We start from the raw sequence: 8,872 nt of genomic DNA on the forward strand, positions 1-8,872 counted from the left end.
TCTAAGGTCATTGATGCCGATTTGTTTATTGTGTAGTGTTATGAAGTATATTGGACTTTCAGTCAATAGCCTGTGTACTAACTATGCAAATAAACTCTCAATGTTGGTATTACTAAACAAAATTATTTAATTTTTCTGTAGCTTGAAACTTTTATTTTTTGAGGAAAAATGTATTTTGAAAACAGCCGGAATATGTCAGAATTGGCCCGCATAATCGCTTTTGTCATGATTGATGATCTTCACTCACAAAAATAATATCCATATTAGATATTCAAATATCTTCACAAAAACCGTTCGTCAAAATAACACGATTTGTTATGATCATTTCCAGATTATGAATATATTGGTTTCCAGACACAGAAGATTTAGAGTCCCCGAATACTGCTTCGATTAATCGAGAGTTTTTTATATTTTTACTTACAATTAGAGAGACGTAAATTTTAATTAAATAAAGACAACAACACCTGACCCGAATTGTATTTCGACAGTCCGTTCTTGTTACTAAAATTGTAGAACCATTTTCCATGGGCAAAAGGATTATAGAAATAATTCTGCCAATTGACCTATATTCTCTCTCTCTCTCTCTCTCTCTCTCTCTCTCTCTCTCACATAACGGAAAACTGAAAATTACGAGATATCATACGAACAGAATGACATATCTACTAACATATAAAGTCAATGTTATAACAGAGCAAGAAGTTTATGTTACAACACAAAACCTATGAGCTAAATCTCTCATCACATAAGACTAACTGGATGTGATTTCAAATAATAGATGCAACGTCTCACAATAGCCTGACTAAATTTCATATCATAATGGTATAAGGTTGGCCGAGGCAACAACCACCCATTGACATACTACAGCTGGAGAGTTATTGGGTCCTTTGTCTGGCCAAACAGCACTTCACTTCATTCTTCTCTCTAGTTTCGGCTCATTTTCCTTCTGCCTACATACACACCAAATAGTCAGGCCTATTCTTTACACATTATATCACAGATAAACTAAATACACACACACACACACACACACACATATATATATATATATATATATATGTATACATATATATATAATATATATATATTTATATATGCATATATATATGCATATATATATATATATATATATGTATACATATATATATATATATATATATGCATATATATATGTATACATATATATATATATATATATATGCATACATATATGTATATATATATATATATATGCATACATATACAGTATATACATTGTGGCGGGATGTTACAAAACAACCCCCACACCCTTCAATTTTACTTACTGACAATTGTCTCCTCAACACATACTTTCCCCTTACTTTATCATAAACTGGACTCTTGAACAAAAAGGACATAAAAACCAACCATAACCTTAAAACTATATTTACTAAAATTAGAATACTTATCACAAACTATCCACAACCAAAATAATCACTTTAAACTAATTATAAACTTGAACACTGAAAAAAAATCTTAATACCATTCAAATAAACCAACCAAAAAAACCACACCTAACAAAACTTAAAATTAAATTAACGACAACCTTAACTTCAAATCACCAAACATATATATTGCGTGTGTTCACTAACACTCCGCAAGATAAGTAAAAAAACACTTCGTAGTCATTAACTAAGCCAACTGTCTTTAATGCACAACTACTACTATCACAGCTTTAATAGATTAAACGGTGTGACAATTTGCCACACCTGCCTCGCTGATTTTGTAATCAGTAATCATCATCATCATCATCAATCCAAATCCACAGGCCAGGTCATCAACGGTTGAGCAATCGAATAGCACAGTCTAAATACACTCCTTTAATACAGGCCTGGTCAGCAACAATAACTCCAGTTTCAACAAAATAACTCTCCAAAGGAGTTAGCCTCACCAAGGAGGAATCACGGCTTAGAAAATCAAAAAAACACTTCCACGCTGGTCGAAAAATAACGGTAAAATAGTTATGCAGCACTCACTACTGCCTCTTGCTGCAGTCAAATAAAAAAAGCATTCGCTCCGAGACATTCACCACTGTCGTAACCTAACTAAAAACATAAACAAACAATCTCATTTGTAAAAACAGTCTTTCTCACCACCAACGATCGATACACTAACTACTTCCGCTCGTTACCACAATCTCTCTCTCTCTCTCTCTCTCTCTCTCTCTCTCTCTCTCTCTCAGGATTTGGCAAAAAACAGAAAATAAAAAAAAGCAAAAATAAATCCCAACAACATATATATATATATATATATATACTGTATATATATATATATATGTATATATTTATATATATATATATGTATATATATATATATATATACGTTTGCACACACATTCACACACACATAGACACACACCACACACTCGCACACACACACACACATATATATATATAGATATATATTTTATATATATATATATATATATGTATATAATTTATATATATACATATATATATATATCATATATATTTACTATATATACATATATATACATATATATATATATACATATATATATATATATATATATTTATATATATATATATATATATATATATATTTATATATATACGATTGCACACACACACACACACACATATATATATATATATATATATAATTTATATATATACATATATATGTATATATATATATATATATATATATTTGTATATATCTATATATACATATAGGTATATATATATATATATATATGTGTATATATATATATATATATACATATATATATATATATACATATATATATATATATATATATCTGTATTTTCCTGCTGACGCCAACCTCTAAGTAAAGTTCACTCAGCGTCAAATATCAATCAACTTCCCTTCAGGTAATGTGGTCAACATGATCAATTACGTAGGCCTACCAACAGCTCTCAACATTTTATTTTAATAAAAACAGATTCAACGTTTTCCCGAATATATGGAAGATCTGTTGGTTCTTTATTTAAGTTTTACCTAGTTTCCTTCAGTTTCTTGATGTCTTCCAAATCTCCTTTTAGGGATATTACTTTGAGCGTCGCTTTCGAGGCATCTTGATTTCCCCGTTCAGTTCGGTCTTTCGTCCTTAAGTCACATTTGAGGTTTTGTAAACCTATATCTAATAAGGTCTTGTTTGCAGAACCCTTAGATATACAGATGTGAAGATATTCATAGTAAAATTTAATTTTTGAGAGAGAGAGAGAGAGAGAGAGAGAGAGAGAGAGAGAGAGAGAGAGATATTACCACTATTTATGTGAGATAATGTTTTATAAATTTAATGAGATTTACGTACGATACAGGAATAGATAGATTTAAAAACATATGATCATCATTAACATAGAAAACGAAATATGACGGCTCTAGTGCCCTGTGTATGTATGAGAGAGAGAGAGAGAGAGAGAGAGAGAGAGAGAGAGAGAGAGAGTATATCTTGCGTCATCTCCCCGTAACGACTTTCCAGGCTGTCACTGTCCCTACTCCTCCTCTCTCTCAATCCCTTCCAGGTTTTCCAGCATCTGTCCAGACCTTTTATTTATTAAATTTCCAGAACTGCAACGTAATAACCTTCGTGTAGGGTTACTCCTAAATTCGGTAGATTCTAATCATTTCTGATATCTTTCGACATATTTTTGGTGAGTCCACGGATCATATGTACGATATTTCGCTGTTTATAATTTAGTTTCTTTTTGAAACCCGTTCAATGTTTCGATAGTTTAACAGGGATCATCATTCATCAAATTGGTCAAAGACAGGTTGAAACTTCAAGAAATGTCAAGATCAAATTCCCCTTAACTCTTACTGTCATATTGTTATTACTCTGTAGTTAACCATTTTTCTTCATTATCTCCCTTTTCAAGTTACATATACTTTTTATGTATCCTCATTAAAAGTCACTACACCAAATTTTGTGACGAAAGGGTCAGATACACAATATGACCTTTTCGCCACAAACTTCCAGAAAGAGAGGATAAAGACATGCCGGTAAAGGCTAGGAATTGGTAGCGAAATTCCTAATTAGTTCTTGAGTGTCCTTGGTCGCATCGACCTTAGCGAACAGTGCATCCAAACCCTGGATAGGTACGATGGGTCGTTTGCGACCCCGAGCGTAAAAAAAAACAGGTTTTTCTCACGTGACTCACCCCCGTGACTGAATTTGTGGGTGATCGACCTGCAGGAGGTGTCTCTCCTACACGCTCTAGTAGTGTCCAGATGTGCATTGCTGTAGCTGTACTCCTTCCCCGATTTCTGAGACGCGTCGGGGTCGAGCGTGACCGAGTTTACCCTTCTAAGGTAGTTTGCATAATTATCAAAGTTATTACGTATTATGAAATTGTCGTAGAATGGTGCAACTTGTATAGGTTATCAGTTGTGGAAAGTCTTGGTGGATTGTTTGGCTACCATGTGCATGATTTTTTTTTTTTAGTTAAAATGTCGTTCATCACCACGAGGACCATTTTACCGCGAGTGCCCCTTTTTCATTTTTTTTCATTTTTTTGCCAAGTCATTTTTCCGTAAGATATTGCCAAATAGGGTCGTAAAACTTTTGCTTGTTTAGTGTTGGAAAGTGTGTCTAGATGATCTGGCTACCCATGCATGACTTTGTTTTTGTCAGATACGACGTAGTTATTGGTATATTGGGTATTTAGCTGCGGTTACCAATTCTGTTTTTTTTTCAATATTTGTAAAAATTACTACGTAGTAAGGAATTGCCGTATATTATTCATTTTTTTTCATGTTATGTGTTAGAAAGTGTGCCTTGATGGTTGGGCTAACACGTGCATGTCTTTTTTTTTTTATCTGAGATGCCGTATATTAGAATGTCGGGCATTTTACCGCGAGTGTCCCTTTTTCATTTTTTTTCATTTTTTTTGCCAAGTCATTTTTCCGTAAGATATTGCGAAATAGTGTCGTAAAACTTTTGCTTTTTTAGTGTTGGAAAGTGTGTCTAGATGATCTGGCTACCCATGCGTGATTTTGTTTTTGTCAGATACGACGTAGTTATTGGTATATTGGGTATTTAACTGCGGTTGCCAATTTCTGTTTTTTTTTCAATATTTGTAAAAATTTACTACGTAGTAAGGAATTGCCGTATATTATTGATTTTTTTTCATGTTTATGTGTTAGAAAGTGTGCCTTGATGGTTGGGCTAACACGTGCATGTCTTTTTTTTTTTATCTGAGATGCCGTATATTAGAATGTTGGGCATTTTCCCGCGAGTGCCCCTTTTTATTTGTTTTGCATTTTTTTGCTTAGTCATGTTACCGTAAGGAATTGGCAAGTAGTGCCGCAAAACTTATATTTTTATAGTGTTGGAAAGTGTTTCTAGATGATCTGGCTACCCATGCCTATTTTTTTTTTAGCCAGATATGGCGTATATATAAGTATGTGTTCGATTTTCCTGTGATTGCCATTTTTTCGTTTTTTTCCCATTTCTTTCAAAATTACTACGTACTAAGGAACTATCACAGAGTAATATTTAATTTATATGTTTATTTGTCGAAAATGTGCCTTGATGGTTTGCCTAGCACGTGGCTGAAATTTTTTTTTCTGAAATGCCGTATATTAGAATGGCCATTTTTCCACGAGTGCCCCTTTTTATTTGTTTTGCATTTTTTTGCTTAGTCATGTTACCGTAAGGAATTGGCAAGTAGTGTCGCAAAACTTATAATTTTATAGTGTTGGAAAGTGTTTCTAGATGATCTGGCTACCCATGCCTATCTTCTTTTTTTAGCCAGATATGGCGTATATATAGGTATGTGTTCGATTTTCCAGTGATTGCCATTTTTTCGTTTTTTCCCATTTCTTTCAAAATTACTACGTACTAAGGAACTATCACAGAGTAATTATTCATTTAGATGTTTATTTGTCGGAAAATGTGCCTTGATGGTTTGCCTAGCACGTGGCTGAATTTTTTTTTTCTGAAATGCCGTATATTAGAATGTTAGCCATTTTTCCGCGAGTGCCCCTTTTTATTTGTTTTGCATTTTTTTGCTTAGTCATGTTACCGTAAGGAATTGGCAAGTAGTGTCGCAAAACTTATATTTTTATAGTATTGGAAAGTGTTTCTAGCATGATCTGGCTACCCATGCCTATCTTTTTTTTAGCCAGATATGGCGTATATATAGGTATGTGTTCGATTTTCCGGTGATTGCCATTTTTTCGTTTTTTCCCAATTCTTTCAAAATTACTACGTACTAAGGAACTCTCACAGAGTAATGATTCCTCTAGATGTTTATTTGTGGGAAAATTTTGTTTACTTTTTTTTTTGATTGAATATCATCAATTTTTTTTAGCTAAAATATTATATTGTTTTACATTTTTTTTTTTCGATTTTATTTCCCTTCAAAAAAATTTTTTTGGGTCAGAATTTTAATTTTATAGTCGTAAAATAATCGACAATTATCCAGCAACCCACCATACAATTTTTATGCATATCCAATAATAATTAGATTAGTAAATAACACCTTGAAATTGACATACCCTTCCTACATTTCAAGTGGCAGATTAGGGAGTCAGAGTCAGTGTGGTTGGCGGCCATTTTGTGGACATATCCGAAGCGTAAGCTGCCCTATCTATATATATTCTTGTTCCCTATAGAATTTGTGATATTTTGGTATATTTTTACCTGCATAAATATCATATTATATATTAAATATATGTATTTTTTTACGAAATTTCTAAGTACTCAAAAAATTACCTTTAGATATGGCCCCTGATATAAATGTAATTTACAAAATAATGAAGATTTTTTTACATATTTCTATTTTAGGATAACATATGTTTATTCCCTAAAAAAATTAGCCACTTCCTATTTCATTTGGGTACCCAAAAAAAATTCATGAAATTTGGACAAATTTTTTTGGCCAAAAAAGGTTACCCTTTTTTTCTCATTTCAGATCTTCACCTCCATGGGTCTGACTTCATCCAAAATACATCAAGATGTGTCCTAAACATTCAAGAATCAATTCCTAAAAGGATTTGTGTATATATGTATAAACTTTTTTTTTATGAATTTTTATGTCAGGTCTTTTTTTTTCTACTTAATTTTTAAAAATATTTATAATAAATAGTTTTTCTGCAGATGAGTAGTATTTATCTTTACAGTTGTTTTAAGCATTCATTGAATTTTATTTTGGCAAAAGAAAAATGGAGGTTACTGCAAAAACTGATTTTTCAAGAATTTTTTTTGGCGTCGGGGTCGTTCGCGTCCGAGTATACCCTTAAAGGGGTGTCCGAGAAGCGTACCTATCCAGGGTTATCACGGGTCGCGTCGGCAGTTTCAAGCTTTCCTTTCCATATTGTTAAGGTGTCCTTATTTCCTCGTGGAGGATTAAAGGAGAGATTTGTTTACCCTTTGCCTTCTTTTTGCTTTATGCTTCTCTTAAGAACAAGAGGGACTGGGGCACTCAGGTCTAGTATGAAAGTTTAAAGGTGACTCAAGAGCGGAAAAAGAAGCGACGTGGTGGCCAATGTGGTGACGTCCCTGACTGGTGATCGCCAGACTGGGGTTAAGAGTTACACCCAAACTCATTAGTTCCTTTTGTAGCTGCAACCTCACTATCCTTGTGAGCTAAGGATAGGTGGTTTGAATGAGCCTATAGGTCTAACTGCTGATCCATCAGCAGACATTGTATGGCCCTCCCTGGTCTTAGCTTGGGTGGAAATGTGATTGTCTTGCTTGATAGGGCAATGTCACTTCCCCCTGCCTCTGCCATTTATAAGTGGTCTTCAAACCTTTAAAAGACATTGCACCACTTCCTGGTCTCTATCCGCTTTGTCTTAATACCTTAATTGGTTTTATTTTCTATTAGTGATGCAATGGACCCCAACCTGGGGTCGACGGTTGCACCTCTATACTCCACTAGCCTTGTATCCGAAGCGTCTTTTTAAGAAGGTCCCCCTTCCCTTGATGGCAGCAATATGCACCTCATTCTAAGACCCAAAGTGTCCAAGATAGCTTCTGTGCGAGAGAATGAGTGTGTGAGCTCCAGTGCTAAGTCAACAGAGCCATTCGTTTCCGAATTTAAAAGGTGAGAATTTCCAATATAAACCACTTCTTTGGTGAAACTCTTTTTTATTGGATAACAGGTTTTACATTGTAAGGTTGAAAAATAACTTTTAGATTAGAACTTTCCACTCAGAGTCTTGTTAGTTATGAACAATGTTCTTGTTCATCCTCCAGGCCTTGAAGATACCTTGATGGATGAGCTCAAATCATCAAAATGTAGATCCTGCCTCCAAACACTTCTCTCATACTCGAAACCATCTATCAGCATGTGATCTAGAATTTCAAGAAGCTTTATACAAAATAATGTTCCAGTAATGCTTGGATTTCACCGAATGCATCAAACTTCCCCTTTCAGAGGTTTAGAAAGATTTTCAAATTATCACAGCCTAAAAAACATTGACAATGCCTTGGAAGGGATTACCAACAAAGCCCTTAATACTGTTTGGAGGAAATTGTTGCCTAGTTGTGCTCCTGAACGGGATTTTCACAGATTAGTAAACACGCAATAGGCTTCTGATGATGATATTATACCCTTGGGTAAAACAATGGGATTGGAGGTTGAGAAGAATGTCATTAACGACCATCTTGAGGAACACAACCAGCTGCTGTTGACCGAGGAGATGATGGAGTTTCATAAGGAGTAGCAACAAGAAGTTGTGGAGGATATCCACTTGAAGAGGAGGGATGAGCTGACAAGCCTTTCACTCTAAGTTAGATTAGGATGTTTAAAATATGGGAAACGCAGGAAAATTTTGTAGAAACACATCGTCCAGGTAAGCAGCGATAATGAGATGTCTCATTTCCATGCCATTTTCAAGGAAGGACTAGCACAGATGTCTTTAG

The sequence above is a fragment of the Palaemon carinicauda genome, chromosome 17, assembly GCF_036898095.1.
Source record: "Palaemon carinicauda isolate YSFRI2023 chromosome 17, ASM3689809v2, whole genome shotgun sequence".
In the NCBI taxonomy this organism is placed as follows: domain Eukaryota; kingdom Metazoa; phylum Arthropoda; class Malacostraca; order Decapoda; family Palaemonidae; genus Palaemon; species Palaemon carinicauda.